The 21480-nt window shown below is 44.6% G+C and overlaps 1 protein-coding gene across 1 annotated transcript in view; it reads left to right on the forward strand.

Moving 5' to 3' along the window:
• LOC126253284 (nuclear hormone receptor FTZ-F1) overlaps positions 1 to 21480 on the forward strand; it is a 1090123-nt gene that overhangs the window by 404574 nt on the left and 664069 nt on the right. The gene's annotated exons all lie outside the window — the stretch shown is intronic.

Below are 21480 nucleotides of genomic sequence, written 5' to 3' on the forward strand. Positions count from 1 at the left end.
TATTCTTTGAGGGATAATTGCCCGCAGTTTGTCCTCGGTGTCCGAAACAAATACGTGTATTTGAATTTTACCGCCGCATGGAAAATTCCATCATTTTTGGGGCGTGCGTACGGAACATCTTTACTTCATCATTCCGATATTGGACTGAAAAGCTATTCACTATCAAGACGAGATCGTGCGTGAGTTTTGGATGTGAAGACGTCAGTAAGTATCACTTAGTACGCTAAACGGAACTCGCTTTTATGCTTAGTAATGATTCACGGACACACACACACACACACACACACACACACACCTCCCATAAAGAGAAACAATAATAATAAGTTGTCCTAGTTGCCTACTGTCGCTTACTTCAGCGTCTACGCCCGTCATTGGTAATGCGCATGGGTTACCCAGTTTCCGACAGTGGTAGGCCTTAAAGCGGTGCTCCCAGCGGGCGGGCTTGGCTGCCCGGCGCACAAGGCCCCGCCGGCTGGGGTAGGCGGGGGCGGGCCTGGCTGTGGGTCAGTAGGCCGCCGCCACCCTCGCACGCCACGCCACATCGACCGCCCTGGCAGCCGACCTGCTTAACTGAGGCCTCTGTGGGGCTCCCAGCCCACCGCCCTGCTCTGCCTCGCGCACTAAAAAATACAGTGGCCGTTCCGTCCAGCGCCGCCACACACTGCTTGCAGCATTAATTTCAGTCGTTGGCTGTTTCTCAAATTATAGGCGGTGGCATTCAACAATTCCCAAAATATGTTAATTAAAATTATTACGTCTTAACTTGACCTTATTTTCCACCTCATCTTAAGAGAAATCCCCTTATGAATCACATAGAACTAAGTCTGTTGAGTGCGAGGGTTGAGAAAACAACTGCTGTCTTGTTTTTGGTGAATATTTCGTGAATCATGAAGGCCGTATGCAGTTTTTCATTGTCATGGTGCGTACCCAGTCAGTCTTACCTCCCCCCTCCCTCCTCCCCTCTTATGTGGATGTTTTCTTCTCGTTTACTTCCTCAAACATATTAGAACATCACGATAGAACTCTTTATGAACAGTCCCCTCAATATAAACTACTGGGAAAAAATGCAATACTTTCAAGGAAAATGTCATTTAATTGACAAGTGATGTCACAGGTAATTCATCATTGTAGAAGTATATGATAAGTTCAGATCGAATGAAAGACAGATGTCATAATAAGAAGGGGGGGGGGGGAACTGTCACATCAGTACACAGTGTACCCCCCCCCCCCCCCAGGCGTGTATTCTTGCATGGCAACGTTCATAAACGTGCCAAGTGCCATCTTGCAATAGATTGGCCAAAGCGTCTTGCACCTTTTGGAGAAATTCACCAATGGTTCTTGCAAGCTCTGGTGAACGAGTAAGTCTCTGCTGCATGATGTCCAGTATGTGTGCAATTGAAGAGAGATATGGCGATGTGCTGACCAGGGCAGTACAAGGTGAACAGCACGTTGCCTCGCAGCAGCTGTGTGTGGACCTTAGTTACCCTGTTAAAGAAGCACATCGTCTCGAAAAAATGGAAGTGACACCTTTGAGACCACGATTCGTAACCCACACCATGAAGCCTGCTATCGAACCTTTGCACTATGGGTGATTTCATTTCAGAATATGCCACTCACCAGTTCTATTCTGTATACGTGTACGTCCATCCCTCACATGCAGACAAACTATTCTTGTCACGGAACACATCAGAGTGCCATTCCTTTCTCTAGTGCACTATTTCACGACACGAGAGCAGCCTTGCTTGGCGGTGTCGTGGTGTCAGTAGTAGTCTGGCCAGAGGGGCATGCGATCGTAGTCCTGTTGCAAGAAGACAGTTCTCAATGGTACTAGTGAGAAATACCGAGCGAGGTGGCGCAGTGGTCAGCATACTGGACTCTCATGCGTGAAGATGACTGTTCAAACTCGCGTCCGGCCATCCTGATTTAGGTTTCCCGTGATTTCCCTAAATCGCTTCAGGTAAATGCCGGGATGGTTCCTTTGAAAGGGCACGGCCGATTTCATTCCCCATCCTTCCCTATTCCGAACTTGTGCTCCGTGTCTAATGACCTCGTTGTCGGCGGGACGCTATTTTGTGGTCGACATGCGCAGCAAACCGTCGGTACGTTCATCCAGCTTCCCACAGGCCCACAATGCGACGCCCTTCAAATGGCATAACTGTTGGATAGCGGGGTACATACTCAGCTTGTGTGCTGCAAACACCGTTCACCTCCCGATTCAGCACACTTACTGGCTGCAGAGTCAAAACATAGTGTGCACAGAAAGGGATCTTGAGTGCCTTCTGATCGCCGACGACCGTGAGAAGTGAATTTATTAACTCTAATGTCCCTTAGTATGCACGTATTATAGACTGGTGTGCAAAACTTAAGGATGAAAGTAGCTTTTGCGTGATGTGTCACTGGCAAGTAACATATTTCGATGAAACTTGAATCATATGAGTACATAGAAAGTGCTGCTACAGTACAGTACGTAAGATAACTCAAGGATATACGTGATGAGACCAATAGAAGTGACACTTTCATTCAGAGACAATAATTACACATAAGTCATCGCGATTTATGATGGTTCTGTTGCGTCTCTTTGATGAGGCTGCGGCACACACTTATGCCCGGCCGCCGACCACCTCTGTAAAGACAAATGGTTCAAATGGCTCTGAGCACTATGGGATTCAACATCTGTGGTCATCAGTCCCCTAGAACTGAGAACTACTTAAACCTAACTAACCTAAGGACATGACACGCATCCATGCCCGAGGCAGGATTCGAACCTGCGACCGTAGCGGTCACGCGGTTCCAGACTGAAGCGCCTAGAACCGAACGGCCGCACCGGCCGGCTCTGTAAAGACACTCTGTATACTCAACACGAAAAATAAACGTTATTGCAGATACTACTCTGACACTGATGCCTCCGAGCTTGAACTGGGCCCCTCACACACAATCTGTGCCCAGCCTCCGGGTCGCAACAGTCCCTTGGACATAAAAAACGCGGGACACGGTTGTTAATAGGGTGTGCGGTCACCACGGTCAGTATGTATATTCTGCAACGTGCTCTCATGCTCGCCATAAAGTTGGTAAATAGGGGCGTTCCATCCCTTCACCAGCGCGGGTGACAACTGCTAGGTGGTCGTTAGTGCATTTGGACTTCCTGCGATTCGTCTCCCCAACACATCCCTCATGTTTTCGATTGGATTTAAATCGGAGAAATTGGCAGGCCACTCCATTCGCCGAATATCCACTCTTTCCGCGCTGTTCGATGCAGTCGTGCATTCTCATACACACAAATTAAATCTTTTAAAGGACGCACCTGGAGAAGGAGTACCGTGTTACAATAAAGCTGGCCGGTGAGTGTACCATGTTTAAAGATCTGGAGGTCAGTACGGCCATGCAACATTATGCCTCCCCTCATTATAACAGCTGGACCCCAAAATGATCATGCTCGTCAACGTTCGACGTGCCCTCATATGGCGAGAGATGGGAACACTTAAGGCACCCAGGAACACTATCAAACATGATCGTTTTGGTGGGTCATGTGTTAGGGTGTGGGGTGCATAATGTTGGATGGGCGTACTGACCTCCAAATCTAAGAATGTGGTGTGTTCGCCAATCAACGTTATTGTGGTACTGAACACCTTCGACATTTGCGTCTTTTCAGGGATGTTTTTGGTCCTAACTTCATTTTTATGGATGAAAGTGCGTGACTGCATCGAACAGCGCAGATGAGGAGCCTTTGGAACGAGAGGACATTTGACGAATGAACTGTCTACCCATTCTCCCAACTTAAATCCCATCGAGCGAGAGTCGGATGCGATGAGGAGACATATTGCAGCACGTCCGCATCCATCAACAGCCATCTACCATTTATCAGCTGTGCTGGGGGCGGAATGTAACGCCCTGCCCCAAGAATTCCTTGCCGACCAGGTGGTCACCATGGGAGCACGTTGCAGGGCATGCACTGCCGACCGTCGTGATCGCACACTTTATTAAGAACCATGTCCCGCATTTCGTAATGTCCAGCGGACCATTACAAATCGCGGCGGCTTCAGTGTAAGTACTGGCTTTGAATAAAGATATCACTTCCGTTTGTCTCATCGTGTATTTCTTTCAGTTACCTTTTGTACTATTTTGTAGCAGTTCTTTCCGTGTATGGGCCAACTTTGAGCGAGATGTGTTACTTAGCAGTGACACATGATGCGAAAGTCACTTTCGTCCTTAAATTTTGCACACAAGTGTTTATAATCGACGGCGAGTGGTCATCAGAGACCAGGAGTGCCATGGGAAGTGTGATAGAACCGCTGTTGGTCTCTATATACCCGTACATAAATGATTTGGCGGACAGGATGGGCAGCAATCTGCGGTTGTTTGCTCATGATGCCGTGGTATACGTTAAGGTGTCGAGGTTGAGTGGCTGTAGGAAGATAAAAGACGACTTAGACAAAATTTTCAGTTGAATGGCAGCTAGACCTAAATGTGTGAAAATGTAAGTTATTGCGGATGAGTAGGAAGATCAAACGTGAATTGTTCGGATACCGCATTACTAGTGTCCTGCTTGACAGAATCAAGTCGTTTAAATGTATCGTCGTAATGTTGCAGAGCGGTATGAAATGGAACCAGATTATGAGAACTGTGGTGGGGGAGGCGAATGGTAGACTTGGTTTATTGGAAGAATTTTAGGAAAGAATGGTTCACCTGTAAAGGAGACTGCTTATAGGACGCTGACGCTACCTATTCTTAAGTACTGTTCGAGTGTTTGAGGTCCGTACCAGGGCATCCAAGAAATTCAGAGGCGGGCTGCTACATTTGTTACCGGGTGGGTTCGAACAACGTGTAAGTGTTACGGAGATGCTCCAGGAACTCAAATGGGAATCCCTGGAGGAAGGGTGACATTCTTTTCGAGGACCACTAAGGAGAAAATTTAGAGAACCGGCATTTGAAGCTGACTGACGAACGATCCTACGGCCGCCAATGTACTATGCGCGTTTGGACCACAAAGATAAAATACGAAAAATTAGGACTCATGCGGAGGTATATAAAGAGTATCTATTTAGATGTAGATCAACAAGGACTTAATGTTAGTCTTTACTAGGCGAGCTTACTTTGGCCGAGTTGACGGGCTTTTTCGTTACGGCAGTTGTTGCTTAACTTCAGATTCGTGGGCATCAACCCAACTTCCGTCATCAGTGCCAATCTCTGAAAGTGCATTTAGTTTGCCTTGAAAGTAGTTGTTTGAATACTGCTAAGATAATATTACTGCATGCATGAATTAGTTAATTCTTTCAAAAAAAGTATCCTTTTTCATTTAACATAATGTACCCGACATCATTTTGTAAATGATCAGTGACTGGATAAATAATTAACTAATTAATAAACAGTTATCTAATTAACTAGCTATCTCTGCAGACTTCCGCGCAAGATTGCTTCTCGTCGTTATGGAGCAGACGTGGCACAAACTTCGCCGCAGTCCTCATGTTCAATTCGATAGCTTTCGTGTTCTTTAACTTATTCCCGAGATGCTGCAGAGGTCTTGAATGGACACTAATTACCTGCAGAAACAGATCCCTCACTTCTTCAACGTTTTGCGGTGTGATGTCAACACCAGTCGATGTTCGTTCGCGTTTGAGAAGCTTATACCTGACGCAGGTCTGTGTCTTGCCGAAAGCTTCGTCTCCGAATCTTGTTTCAACGTTTGGTACGTCTCTGCAGCTGTTTTCCCACGTTTAAAGCAAAACTTCAATTTTCAGCAACAACTGACCAAATGACTCACCCCGCAGCCAGATGACACACGGAGACGTGCCAGTTGTGTTCGCCAAGTTCCATAAAGGTAACGCAACCAGAAGTATCCTCTGCGACGTCTCCGGAAGGAGGCCTGCGGACTATAAAGGTACGTGTAAAGATAGCAAAGTGGTTGATTTTCCATCCATCTGCAGTCCAAATAAATATGTTGCTTATGAAGGAGTTTTTAGTATCATTTTTCATAGGAACGTACTATTCGAAGTAGAATAACAATGCTAGCGCACGAGAGAAGAATTTGTTCGCCTGACGCACTAGAGCAGCCACGACAGTATGGTTCGCAGCGAGGCACCAGTCTCAGGATCGCGCCTGTTTGTGGGGCTGGTCTTACTGACACTCGTAGTCAGACGAAATCTCTCGTCGTGAATAGCGTCTACGATACTTAAATGTTGTCTTTTCCTATCCTGGTACCCGACACCCGCACTCAAGCTTGGCCCGCACGAAAGTGTTTTAAAATAGTTGCGGTGGTCTCGTGTCGGCTTCCTAAAAGCTACGGCTAACTTACTTTAAGGTGTTAAACGTTTCGCCAGACCTCTATTTCAGATCCATGAGGTGTCACAATATAGAAATATTATTTATAAAAATGGGATGTAAAAACCTTACATATTCTTTCTTGCTCATAGAAGTGTCCCCCGTTTTCTGGACAGATGGAACGCAAACTGTAAAAATCGACGAAAGATTTTCAACTCTATGATTCAATGCTAAAGGTCTTTGATGCACACCGACGACATATCTGTTGTTATAGCCCAGACAACAAAGACCAAAAGAACGAATGCGGGAAAATTTTGTGTAGTCGCAGATTTTTGTACAGTGGTAGGAGGTAGTGCTGCGAACAACACTAAAAATCCTGACCGGTGGGATGTAAGCGTGTTGGGTGGGGTGGCGAGGGGTTGGGATTGGCGTTGGGGGCATAAAAAAGATTATTTTTTTCTTTCCTCTTAAATAATTCAAATAACTCGGCTTCTAGTTTAAATCTTTCTCGTCGCAAAATTAAACTACGTTAGATTTTAAAAAAATTGTCCATTTATTTTTTTCTCTAGGACTAACAGTTTCCGCGTTGCAGGGGATGGAGAAATCGCAGTTATCAAAAATAGTATCTAATTGTACAAAATTAATGTTTACTGTTAACCAAAATTTGTGAAGAAGACATATTAAACATGTGTTAACACATCTAACAATAAATGCAGTGGAACCATAGTGAAGGAAAATTAGGTTTCTGGGTTGCAACAGGGTGGAGGGGAGGGTAAGCAGGTCGCCAGTTTTGTTCGTACAATTTCCTCCTACGTAAGTCAGAAAACTGAAGAACGAGCATGTGATTCCCCATTTTTTCTACACCACTGCATCACAAGAAACAAGTACAGGATATTTCACAAAATTGTGCCAACCCTTCTGCAGACCGTCTAATGAATCACTGGCTATTCAGTGCGCAGACATGCACAGGGGATACTTATTGTCCTGAAAGTGCGTTAACATATATATGGTCAGATTCTTGGCAAATCTCTGTTAGAGGGTAAATTCATTGTCACCCTGTACAACTGTAGTATTCTTCCGGGAGAGGCAACGTCTGTAGCGAGCGCTGCTCGAATTTAAGTTTACAGACAGACTGTACCCCAAAGCATTTCCTGTCCAGTTCTCTTCGTGAGTAGAGAAAATAATTTGACCGAGCTCGTATTTGTAGAGCGTATAATATTTTTATTATTATTATCGAGTTGAGCCTCTATGGACTGCGTGGTAACAACCAAATTCATTTTAGTGTCTAGGTCTTCTTCTTGTTCAAGCTTTGACTTCCTGCCGGTATCTTCTGAGACCACCAAGAATTGCCTGTTTATGCTCTTCCGATAATAGTCCTCTCCGTCTTTTGGACGTTGATGCTATTTTAAAAGCTTGGTAGTTGTTCACCAATCTTCTAAATTTGTTCCTGTCAGAAATTTATCTTTCTGAGATACCAATCTGCCTAAGATTTTTTTCATATTCTTCGAACCACCTTGACCTTGTTTACTTAGATTGGATGAAACTCCATATTCTTTTAGTTAGTCGGTCACCTTCCATCCTTATGAGATAACGGTAAAATAACAATCGTCTCTTCTTAATGGACACTGTGATAGGTTCTGTCTTGCTGTACAAGTCCTCATTTGCTCTCATTCGCCATTGTCCATCAACCCATCTATTACCTAGGATTTTCCTTAATATCCTACGCTCTCGCTTTTCTAAATGGCTCTGAGCACTATGGGACTTAACATCTGAGGTCATCCCTCCGCTAGAACTTAGAAATACTTAAACCTAACTAACCTAAGGACATCACACACATCCATGCCCGAGGCAGGATTCGAACCTGCAACCATAGCAGTAGCGCGGTTCCGGACTGAAGCGCCTAGAACCGCTCGGCCACTCTGGCCGGCCATCCGCAAAGGCCAAGCAGTCAATGTACAACCCTTTGTTCTTAGGACCAAGTCTGATGCGACAATTCATCCTCGCGCGCACAAAATGAGTCCTAGAGGATGCGAGCTGTATGAACAGGGCCCTGTCGTCTTGGGACGCAGCGTCAGCACTGGGGAACAAAACAAACTTTGACCAAGGGATCGACCTGATTAGCCAAAATGGTCACATAAACTATGGTAGAAATACGACCTTGCATAGTAACCATGGGGCCGTTGGAATACCACGATATGGCTGCCTTAATCACCACCGAGTCCCCGGTATGTTTCAGTCTTACGACCTAAACTCAGCCAGAAGTTGGACATGACATATCCGACGAAATGGCTTCCTTCCATTGCCAAGTTTTATGGCTCAGACTCCAAGTTTTCCTGTTACGAGCATTTACATTGCTGATGAGTGGTTTTGAAATTCCAGCTCACCCTGAAATCCCCTGCTTATGGAGCTCCTTCCGTGTTCTTTTCATACTGATAGGGTTCGTGAATGCGGCACTCAGTTCTGCAGTGACTTTTGCAGCTGTCGTCTTCTTATTATTATCAGATTCTTCTTCAGTGACCGTCCGTCACAATCATTCAACACACACTTTTGTCCTCGTTGTGACTTGGTGGGTTTTCCCGCTTTCCCTGTAAGCGGTACAAAACTTCAGTGCGGTGCCTCTTGAAACGCCAAACACTTCGTCTGCCTTGATTATGGAAGCACCCACCATTAGAGCACCAAAAATTATTTGCCCTCGTTCGAATTCACTTATCTCCGATATAATGCACACACAACTACACAGATTGCTTTCTTGACCGCAACTGACACTCAACGCATTGAGGACAATGCTCCGGTGTCGTTCGTAGTCAAATACAAGAGCGCAACCTGCAGGTTTGGCTAGCATCTGCATTTATATTAAACCATGCATTTCTCCCTGTGTCTCGATAATTTTGTCCAACTCCTGTACATGGAAAGCTGTCCGCGGATTTTACTTGTAATACTCCTCCCCAGATCCTTAACGCTGAGAGTAATTCACCTTCTCTAGAGCTCGTACATGCCATGATTAACTGCATCACTCATAAACGACTATGTGTTGCTACTCGGGATAATAGCACTCCATATTCACGATACATTTACTGTACCAAACTAACACATATATTTCCTTTATTGCAGATGGGGTCTAAGTTCGAACAAAAATTCTTTGTTGTGCAGTGCTTCCATGTATAGTTGTGCTGCGTAGTTTTTCTATAATTTGCACAAGTTTCATCACATGCGACACATAACTTCTCGCTAGTTCTTTTTTGCGATTCTTACATATTTTGTAGAAAACAGTGTAGTGTAAAGCAGAGTAGACCATCTGAAGCAATCCTGTTTCACATAATTTGTGTGGTATTACGTACACTCACATTTTGCTTTGTTGTTTAGAATAGTAAATCCAATTCAGGCATTCGCAATTGAAGTAGATGGCAAAAGCTGTTTCGTTGCCAACAGTATCTCTTCAGTGAGGCAGGTTAATTTGCATTGTCAGGATTTATCTCGTGTAAGTGATAATACATGAAATGTCTATGTTTGGATAGATGAATAAAGTATCAGCATGGGTTTTTTGAAAGTCGAAGAAATTATCTACTTTACATACGCAGAACAACACACACATTCACATACACTAAGATTTAAAACTTTTGAGTGTGGGACATATTGCCGAGAATTAAATTCAAAATAGTTCACATTCCCCGATTGTGACAAAGGTTTACGGGAAATTTCCATATGTTTCCTTTCCAAACTTCACTAGCTCGTCTCATATTTGGTCGAAGAGCCCCTGACGGCAGAATGTCATTACTTGAACAGACCGCTCTACATAAGGAATGAAAATTATACACACAAAAAACCAACTTATCAAGCTCACTGATATACGCATGATGAACGACAATGAAGTTCTATAACTGTGAAGTTGGAAAAATTTGAAAACTCATGCATCTGCTCATTACCCATCATGACAATCTTTAGTGAGGGGAAAAAAACCACTGCAACCATTCATTTTTCATTGAATGAGCGAGATATTTTTTTCCGTAACTACTTTCAGGCGTAATCGCATCTTCAGACAGCAGCCTATGTTTCTTGTGCAAGCCTCAAATTTTTTCATTCAGTGACAGGTTTAACTGGTTCCAGTGTTCCCATCTCATACAATATCTGTCGACACACCCGATGAATTCGAAATCCATCTTAGGAGATAGACTTACTAGTAGTTGGTGGATTGATATGCCTGTTATTTTGCATTAAAATTGAAGGAAAGTACACTAACTTTTCAGAGATACACGCTACAATATGGAATATATGTAGTAAGTAACTTCAACCATGCACTTAAGACGTTTGACCCAATAGCAAATAAAAACTTCTTACAGACTCAGATGCTTTGCTTGCAATTTCTCACATCACAAGTAAATTGTTTAGTGTCTGAACGCTTTTCTGTATTTTCTAGACAAAGTGCATTCCTTTAACCTGTGAAAACTTTTTTTTTTTTTTTTTTTTTAAAGTTTGAAAATTTCGCCCTACGCTGAAGGGCACTACTTCAGTGTAGAGAATTGTCCACCAAATGGTTCCGGGCTGATACCGAACTGACGTCACTAATGAAACGTAACCCCTCATTCCTTGGCATCATCTTATTTATTCTAACACAAATTGAGCCTGACTTCACCAGATCTATGCTTGTTGGAAGGAAATCTTTTAGGGGCAGCAGGAAGTTCTTTTCCCTCCAGCTGTTTAATTGCTGCCGACTGTTGTGAACTGTGGTTTGATGTGTGCTACCTGGCTCAGATTTCTTGTTTCTTGTTTCCTGTTTGCTTTAATAGTAACTTGGACGCTGCATGATGACTGTGGTTGAGATCAACAAAAACGCGTCTAAAATTATAAAATAATACTTATCTATACTGCCATCAAAATGCGTCAAAGTTAACGGAAATCACTGTGTGCGAGGTTGGTTAGTTTCAAGATAATTTCGCACTTTTGATTAGGCACAGGTTTGTTCGCTTTTCACGTCGACGAACATGAAAGGCTTTTTCTTAATTTTCCTCAGCTGTGGACAGATTTGAGATCTAGCTCTAATGTAAATTCTGATTTTATAGTGTGGATTTTGGAAGACATTAGGCTTGAACACTCTAAGTTGGATGCTTAAATATTCCATCGCAACACGAGAAACGTGTCTTGTTTACACGTTCCAAATAATCACAATAGTATAAAGCAGACTGAGACCACCTGCACCCTTTCATTATATCAGGTTCACATGGTCAGCGGTGTTTCCGGTAACATCTTGAACTGTTGTGGTCTCAAAGTAGTTTCAGCTGATACATTCTTTAAAGAGTTCACACCAGGATGCAGGGATCTCAGTTCCTCCACATAAGTTACGTACTGCAATACCAAAAAATAATTCATATAGAATAACGAAATTTTGGGAATACATTTGTCTAGGTAACATATGTAAGTGATTAACGCTGTTGGATCGCAGGTTAATGTAAGCGCGAGATAAGCCATTGCAAAATTGACATGCTGGTACTTCAATAACCGGTGTAATCGCCAGAATGTTGAATGTAAACGTGCATGAATTGTGTTGTACAGGTGCTGGTGTCAGTTTGTGGGAAAGAGTTTCGTGGCCGTTGCAGTTGGTCGGTTGATACAGTGACGGTTTATGCTGACTTTTGATGACGTGGAGTTGTCATCCGGTTATCTCTTATATGTGCTCAATTGGAGATAGATTTGGTGATCGAGCAGGTCAAGGCAACATGTCGACACCACGGTAGGGCATGTTGGGTTACAACAGCAGTATGTGGGCGAGCGTTATCCTGTTAGGAAACACCCCCTGGAATGCTGTTCATGAATGGCAGCACAACAACTCAAATCACCAGAATGTTAAACAAATTTGCATTCAGGGTGGGATAAACTCGAGAGTGCTCCTGCTGTCATATACACTCCTGGAAATTGAAATAAGAACACCGTGAATTCATTGTCCCAGGAAGGGGAAACTTTATTGACACATTCCTGGGGTCAGATACATCACATGATCACACTGACAGAACCACAGGCACATAGACACAGGCAACAGAGCATGCACAATGTCGGCACTAGTACAGTGTATATCCACCTTTCGCAGCAATGCAGGCTGCTATTCTCCCATGGAGACGATCGTAGAGATGCTGGATGTAGTCCTGTGGAACGGCTTGCCATGCCATTTCCACCTGGCGCCTCAGTTGGACCAGCGTTCGTGCTGGACGTGCAGACCGCGTGAGACGACGCTTCATCCAGTCCCAAACATGCCCAATGGGGGACAGATCCGGAGATCTTGCTGGCCAGGGTAGTTGACTTACACCTTCTAGAGCACGTTGGGTGGCACGGGATACATGCGGACGTGCATTGTCCTGTTGGAACAGCAAGTTCCCTTGCCGGTCTAGGAATGGTAGAACGATGGGTTCGATGACGGTTTGGATGTACCGTGCACTATTCAGTGTCCCCTCGACGATCACCAGTGGTGTACGGCCAGTGTAGGAGATCGCTCCCCACACCATGATGCCGGGTGTTGGCCCTGTGTGCCTCGGTCGTATGCAGTCCTGATTGTGGCGCTCACCTGCACGGCGCCAAACACGCATACGACCATCATTGGCACCAAGGCAGAAGCGACTCTCATCGCTGAAGACGACACGTCTCCATTCGTCCCTCCATTCACGCCTGTCGCGACACCACTGGAGGCGGGCTGCACGATGTTGGGGCGTGAGCGGAAGACGGCCTAACGGTGTGCGGGACCGTAGCCCAGCTTCATGGAGACGGTTGCGAATGGTCCTCGCCGATACCCCAGGAGCAACAGTGTCCCTAATTTGCTGGGAAGTGGCGGTGCGGTCCCCTACGGCACTGCGTAGGATCCTACGGTCTTGGCGTGCATCCGTGCGTCGCTGCGGTCCGGTCCCAGGTCGACGGGCACGTGCACCTTCCGCCGACCACTGGCGACAACATCGATGTACTGTGGAGACCTCACGCCCCACGTGTTGAGCAATTCGGCGGTACGTCCACCCGGCCTCCCGCATGCCCACTATACGCCCTCGCTCAAAGTCCATCAGCTGCACATACGGTTCACGTCCACGCTGTCGCGGCATGCTACCAGTGTTAAAGACTGCGATGGAGCTCCGTATGCCACGGCAAACTGGCTGATACTGACGGCGGCGGTGCACAAATGCTGCGCACCTAGCGCCATTCGACGGCCAACACCGCGGGTCCTGGTGTGTCCGCTGTGCCGTGCGTGTGATCATTGCTTGTACAGCCCTCTCGCAGTGTCAGGAGCAAGTATGGTGGGTCTGACACACCGGTGTCAATGTGTTCTTTTTTCCATTTCCAGGAGTGTAAAATCACACCCCAGGCCATCATTCCGGGGGTAGGTGCAGTGTGTCTAGCATGCAGACACGTTGTTTGCAAGCTTTCGACTGGTTTCCTTCTAACCAACGCAAGGCCATCACTGACACAGAGGTAGAACCAGCTTTCATCAGAAAACACATAATATTGGCGCTGCTGGCGCCACTCATACGCGACTGGCTGCAAAATTTGAATAGACAATATCTTTCTGATGTTGAATCACGCCTACCAACTATCGTTTATGGCGCACAACTCCGTTTGGTGCTGCGATTTTTTCCCGTCAATATGTTTTCTAAAGAACCGCTAGTCTTGTCAAAAGAAAGCGAAATGGGAGTTCTTCGGTGGCATCCCAGATGCACATGCAGTCAGCATGTTATTTGTATACAGTAATAATCAAAAAGAACATTCCACCTTCGGAATGAAATAGAAATTTTCTGAGATAACTTAAAGACTCGGTAGATGTGTCTTTCACATAAAAGTGTGAAGTGTCATTTTGGTTCGATGTGACTGACATTTGTGATGCGGCAAGCACCCCACCGGTAATCAATTTCTTACCACACTCGTTACGGCAAATCGGGCGTAACTTCTGCAACGTCACCGTAGATTCGATTTTTCAGGTCGACTAAATTGTCTGATAGGGGAGGAACATAAACACGGTTATTAATGAAACCCCAGAAAAAAATCTCCATGGTGTCAATTGGCGATAGATGTGGCCAAGTGACCGGCCCTTAACGACCAATCCACCGACCTAGGAAGCGATTATCGAGGAAATCTCGAACTTCCGTGAGGAAATGAGGTGGTGCACCGTCGTGCTGCTAGCGAATCAAACTTGAGGTGGTTAACTACAATGTGACACGTCTACCAATTCTGTAAGTTATCTCAATAAATTACTATATCGTTCCAAAGTTGTAAAGTCCTCTTTGTCTCACCCTGTATTTCTACTGTATTTTTGCACTGATCTCTAAATAAAATGACTCAAAGTTTTTCTTTTTTAAATGTCAGCTCGGTGGTGGGAATTTTCCTGTTTTCCTGTCGGTACCGAATTGACCAGCTTCTTCAAGACTATGTTTGCCGGTACAGGAGCGCTGCACAGGCTCTTACTGTACATATTGTTTTCTGCCGTGCTTTCAGTATTCCTAAAAACTGTAAACATACTAAAGAGAATGTACGATTGTAGCTGCTAGCATTACCCTGCACCACGGTATTCACTCATCTACTGAATAAATATCACGTATCCAAGACAGTGATAATGTAGCATCCAACTCAGGCTATAAGAGTTCTCTCTCTGCTCCGCCACTCTCTTCTTCAGTTGCACAGTACGGAAGGGTTGTTCTCAAAAGGACCACATTAAGTCCTATAAAAGTGCGAGACTTCAAGTACTTTAGACGTAAATATACGATCACGTCAACCGTGTTGTTCATAAACTACGCCTCTTTTTCATCCTGAAAATGAGGCAGGTTTGGTGGATTAATCAGTTTATACATATTTAAGAAAGATTAAACACTCAAAAGTAGTACATCACGTATATACACTTACGCAAAAATCCACACTCTACTTATTAGTCTGGCTAATTTTAATCACACAGTATTGGATACAGTACGATACAGCTGTATTAATCACTTGGGTTTTGAGATATTTTACGTGGTTATGATTTGCTAAATCTTGTTTCCCACATCGTCCCATACTTATCACTCTTTCATTCGCTGTTGTTACTTTTTGTGTAGTTCTATACCTGGTGTTTCATAAGTATTTTCGGTGCTGTTGCTTTACTACTGTTTCCATGACTCATTACTTCCATCTGTGTTTTCGTCTCCAAACAAGTGACGACAGCATGCTTCCAGTGAGTCACAACCCGCGACTACGTATTCGTCACACTGTTGTTAATGCAGACGTTCCACATCATTACGTGTTGTTTTCAATGGGGTCATATTTTTTATATAATCGAAGCATTTTTTTCGTAGTCCTCGTGATTTTGAATGCTGTGTTAACAGGGTAATGATCTCAAAGCAATGGTCCACGGAGAGAACACTCTGGAACTAATCCGAGACACGCTGGTTAAAAAATACGATGGAAGATGTGGCTGTTAAGCTTCCCTAGGGAAGCAATTAAGGAATAACTACAGTAGAGAGAGACATTTTGCTCAAGACGTTTCAATGGGCGGACCGAGAACAGGTGAAACCAAAACTCAAACTAAAGTAAAGTAAATGTGACAGAAGTGTATCTTAGTAATGGGAAATGCTTTGCGTCCAGGAATGCGTTGCCTAAGAGAGAGCCACATTAAATGATTGCTTGAAGAAAGCGAAGCACACATTTTTTTTTAAGAAACAAGAGGCTCAACTGGGCGCTTTGCGTCGAAGTATAATACTTACTGACTCTATAGGTTCATGTCTGGAAATAGCAAACAGTGCATTCATACACAGGGATAGATTCTGCTGGTTTCATGCTTAAGGCTGAATAAACGCTAATGGTCGTATTGACGTGTGCGACTATGGAGACCAGTAAAGACGACATTTCGTTTTTCTGGCTATTCAGGAGAGAAATCAGGTCGTATGTTTTCGCTCATTCTCTGGCGTTGTTCACTTGTTTGGGGAATATGCGTTGTCAGACAGCTTTTCAGACGGCTTCCGTTGTTCTCAGACTTGGGAATTTTTGTGGTCGGCTAGAAAGGACACCATAGCGTCACTTACAAAGGAACGGTCCAATCTACGACATATCGAATCCTACCCTGAAATTTTTCACACAGGTAAAATACAATGAAATAAATGCAAAGTCAAAACTGCTATATTCCGCCATAACGTGAACCATACTATGCATATCGTGAAAAATGTAGCGAAAAATTACAACTCTGCAAGCGCTCTGACGATGGGCGAGATCTGCCAATGCTCCCAGGTAGAATAAAAAGACAAGAAACACGAAATAAACTCTCGCAATATGAGTTTACTACGTCTGTAAAAGACTCAGAAATAAACACTAAGTTACATGTCCCCACCACCCAAAATGAGACTGAGCAATGGCCACAGTGCAGCAAAAATAAACTTTTTCTGCATGTGAAGTCACCGACACACTGAGGACGCGGCACCTCTCTCACTCTGCGATAAAATTTGACTCTAGAGAGCTGCAGATTTTGTACACCATCTTTTGATAAGCTAGTTGTCCAAAGACACACACGTAAGTACAATTAATCTTCCACAAACACGAAAAAAATTGCGAACAATACACGCTCATTGACTGCTGGAAAAACGGTCTGCACGTACCTGATATCAGTAGAACCACCATCATTTCCTGTGGAACGCTGCCATCTTTCTGAAAAGGAGAACGTGTCTGTACTTTGAATAAACACATGCAGCCGCTAGTCCAGGAGAGTACTGCCGGGTCACTGGCTCCAAGTAACCACGAGAAGTTACTCCATGCGTTAGAGAATACCCACCGTGTGTGCCGTTCGAGGTAACGGCCGAATTCATTCCTTCCAGCCCACGAATCTCAATTGCACTGTCCATCCCGGAGAGGCTGCTGCGCGACCAGTAGAGAAACAGCAGCTCAGGAGTGCCCACGCACTAGTGGTGGCGTCTCTACTGCAGGAAGCCAGTGCTTGGATAAGGCGGACAGTGCGCGCCACCTGCCGAAGACGTGCCAGCGGGCACAGGAACCCGTAAAGCGTTGCCGGCCGAAGTGGCCGTGCGGTTAAAGGCGCTGCAGTCTGGAACCGCAAGACCGCTACGGTCGCAGGTTCGAATCCTGCCTCGGGCATGGATGTTTGTGATGCCCTTAGGTTAGTTAGGTTTAACTAGTTCTAAGTTCTAGGGGACTAATGACCTCAGCAGTTGAGTCCCATAGTGCTCAGAGCCATTTTAGCCGTAAAGCGTTTTGAAACTTTTTCGTATTATACATCTCTCTAAATACCGAGAACAAATACTTAATGACATACTACTGACGGTAGCAGAGTTATTCCTTGCTGTAGGAATTTATTAAGTTTACTAAGAAAAGACGTGCTGAGCAAACATACTGTAACTTACATCATGTTGGCCTTCGTGATGGTGTCATTAAATATAAATTTTGGTTACTTATGCAATAGTAAACAATGATCGATGTTTCACAAGACAAGTTCACACATTGTTTCCCACGAAGAAGAAGAAAAACGATGATCGAGATTTTAAAAAAGTTATGACCAACGTGTATGGCTAGTATTGTGTGAACGAAAAATTGGACAACCTCCTTTCTGCGAAAACATAATTGAGAACTGACGGCCACAGTCCACGTGGGCGGTTTTTTTAGGTTAGATGGCCTCGGGCAAGTACAGAAAGGGCAACAGCCTCAAAGGGTGCGGGGCAAAGCCAGGACATGCGGGGACCAAGCAGCAATCGGTATTGTAATTGTAAACTGTCGAAGCTGCATTGGTAAAGTACCGGAACGTCAAGCGCTAATAGAAAGCACCGAAGCTGAAATCGTTATAGGTACAGAAAGCTGGCTGAAGCCAGAGATAAATTCAGCCGAAATTTTTACAAAGGCACAGACAGTGTTTAGAAAGGATAGATTGCATGCAACCGGTGGTGGCGTGTTTGTCGCTGTTAGTAGTAGTTTATCATGTAGTGTAGTAGAAGTGGATAGTTCCTGTGAAATATTATGGGTGGAGGTTACACTCAACAACCGAGCTAGGTTAATAATTGGCTCCTTGTACCGACCTCCCGACTCAGCAGCATTAGTTGCAGAACAACTGAGAGAAAATTTGGAATACATTGCACATAAATTTTCTCAGCATATTATAGTCTTAGGTGGAGATTTCAATTTACCAGATATATACTGGGACACTCAGATGTTTAGGACGGGTGGTAGGGACAGAGCATCGAGTGACATTATACTGAGTGCACTATCCGAAAATTACCTCGAGCAATTAAACAGAGAACCGACTCGTGGAGATAACATCTTGGACCTACTGATAACAAACAGACCCAAACTTTTCGACTCTGTAAGTGCAGAACATGGAATCAGTGATCTTAAGGCCGTTGCAGCATCCCTGAATATGGAAGTTAATAGGAATATAAAAAAAAGGGAGGAAGGTTTATCTGTTTAGCAAGAGTAATAGAAGGCAGATTTCAGACTACCTAACAGATCAAAACGAAAATTTCTGTTCTGACACTGACAATGTTGGGTGGTTATGGAAAAAGTTCAAGGCAATCGTAAAATGCGTTTTAGACAGATACGTGCCGAGTAAAACTGTGAGGGACGGGAAAAACCCACCGTGGTTTACCAACAAAGTTAGGAAACTACTGCGAAAGCAAAGAGAGCTTCACTGCAAGTTTAAACACAGTCAAAACCTCTTCAGACAAACAGAACCTAAACGATGTCAAAGTTAGCGTAAGGAGGGCTATGCGTGAAGCGTTCAGTGAATTCGAAAGTAAAATTCTATGTACCGACTTGACAGAAAATCCTAGGAAGTTCTGGTCTTACGTTAAATCAGTAAGTGGCTCGAAACAGCATATCCAGACACTCCTGGATGATGATGACATTGAAACAGAGGATGACACGCGTAAAGCTGAAATATTAAACACCTTTTTCCAAAGCTGTTTCACAGAGGAAGACCGCACTGCAGTTCCTTCTCTAAATCCTCGCACAAACGAAAAAATGGCTGACATCGAAATAAGTGTCCAAGGAATAGAAAAGCAACTGGAATCACTCAACAGAGGAAAGTCCACTGGACCTGACGGGATACCAATTCGTTTCTACACAGAGTACGCGAAAGAACTTGCCCCCCTTTTGACAGCCGTGTACCGCAAGTCTCTAGAGGAACGGAAGGTTCCAAATGATTGGGAAAGAGCACAAGTAGTCCTAGTCTTCAAGAAGGGTCGTCGAGCAGATGCGCAAAACTATAGACCTATATCTCTGACGTCGATCTGTTGTAGAATTTTAGAACATGTTTTTTGCTCGAGTATCATGTCGTTTTTGGAAGCCCAGAATCTACTCTGTAGGAATCAACATGGATTCCGGAAACAGCGATCGTGTGAGACCCAACTCGCTTTATTTGTTCATGAGACCCAGAAAATATTAGATACAGGCTCCCAGGTAGATTCTATTTTCCTTGACTTCCGGAAGGCGTTCGTTACAGTTCCGCACTGTCGCTGATAAACAAAGTAAGAGCCTACGGAATATCAGACCAGCTGTGTGGCTGGATTGAAGAGTTTTTAGCAAACAGAACACAGCATGTTGTTATCAATGGAGAGACGTCTACAGACGTTAAAGTAACCTCTGGCGTGCCACAGGGGAGTGTTATGGGACCATTGCTTTTCACAATATATATAAATCACCTAGTAGATAGTGTCGAAAGTAACATGCGGCTTTTCGCGGATGGTGCTGTAGTATACAGAGAAGTTGCAGCATTAGAAAATGTAGCGAAATGCAGGAAGATCTGCAGCGGATAGGCACTTGGTGCAGGGAGTGGCAACTGACCCTTAACATAGACAAATGTAATGTATTGCGAATACATAGAAAGAAGGATCCTTTATTGTATGATTATATGATAGCGGAACAAACACTGGTAGCAGTTACTTCTGTAAAATATCTGGGAGTATGCGTGCGGAACAATTTGAAGTGGAATGACCATATAGAATTAATTGTTGGTAAGGCGGGTACCAGGTTGAGATTCATTGGGAGAGTCCTTAGAAAATGTAGTCCATCAACAAAGGAGGTGGCTTACAAAACACTCGTTCGACCTATACTTGAGTATTGCTCAACAGTGTGGGATCCGTGCCAGATCGGGTTGACGGAGGAGATAGAGAAGATCCAAAGAAGAGCGGCGCGTTTCGTCACAGGGTTATTTGGTAAGCGTGATAGCGTTACGGAGATGTTTAGCAAACTCAAGTGGCAGACTCTGCAAGAGAGGCGCTCTGCATCGCGGTGTAGCTTGCTCGCCAGGTTTCGAGAGGGTGAGTTTCTGGATGAGGTATCGAATATATTGCTGCCCCCTACTTATACCTCCCGAGGAGATCACGAATGTAAAATTAGAGAGATTCGAGCGCGCACGGAGGCTTTCCAGCAGTCGTTCTTCCCGCGAACCATACGCGACTGGAACAGAAAAGGGAGGTAATGACAGTGGCACGTAAAGTGCCCTCCGCCACACACCGTTGGGTGGCTTGCGGAGTATAAATGTAGATGTAGATGTAGACATTCTGTGTAGTACAGATAGATATTTTTCTCTGTGGCTCCATTTTTGTGAGTGATGCATGCTACCATACTGTATGTGTGTGTGTGTGTGTGTGTGTGTGTGTGTGTGTGTGTTTTCTAAGAAAAATTAGGGAGATACGTCATGATCGCGTGGTCCTCTTATGAACAATAAGCAACCTAAAGTTGGGACAACTATTAAAAACCACGATGAATCTGTGCGCAAGCGTGTGTTCAATATTCGTCAGCAAATATAAATATATATGTTAACACTGGACTGGCAGTAAAATAAGCTTCTATGGAAGAGCTACAATATACACTCCTGGAAATTGAAATAAGAACACCGTGAATTCATTGTCCCAGGAAGGGGAAACTTTATTGACACATTCCTGGGGTCAGATACATCACATGATCACACTGACAGAACCACAGGCACATAGACACAGGCAACAGAGCATGCACAATGTCGGCACTAGTACAGTGTATATCCACCTTTCGCAGCAATGCAGGCTGCTATTCTCCCATGGAGACGATCGTAGAGATGCTGGATGTAGTCCTGTGGAACGGCTTACCATGCCATTTCCACCTGGCGCCTCAGTTGGACCAGCGTTCGTGCTGGACGTGCAGACCGCGTGAGACGACGCTTCATCCAGTCCCAAACATGCTCAATGGGGGACAGATCCGGAGATCTTGCCGGCCAGGGTAGTTGACTTACACCTTCTAGAGCACGTTGGGTGGCACGGGATA

Source organism: Schistocerca nitens, chromosome 1 (genome assembly GCF_023898315.1).
Source record: "Schistocerca nitens isolate TAMUIC-IGC-003100 chromosome 1, iqSchNite1.1, whole genome shotgun sequence".
NCBI lineage: Eukaryota > Metazoa > Arthropoda > Insecta > Orthoptera > Acrididae > Schistocerca > Schistocerca nitens.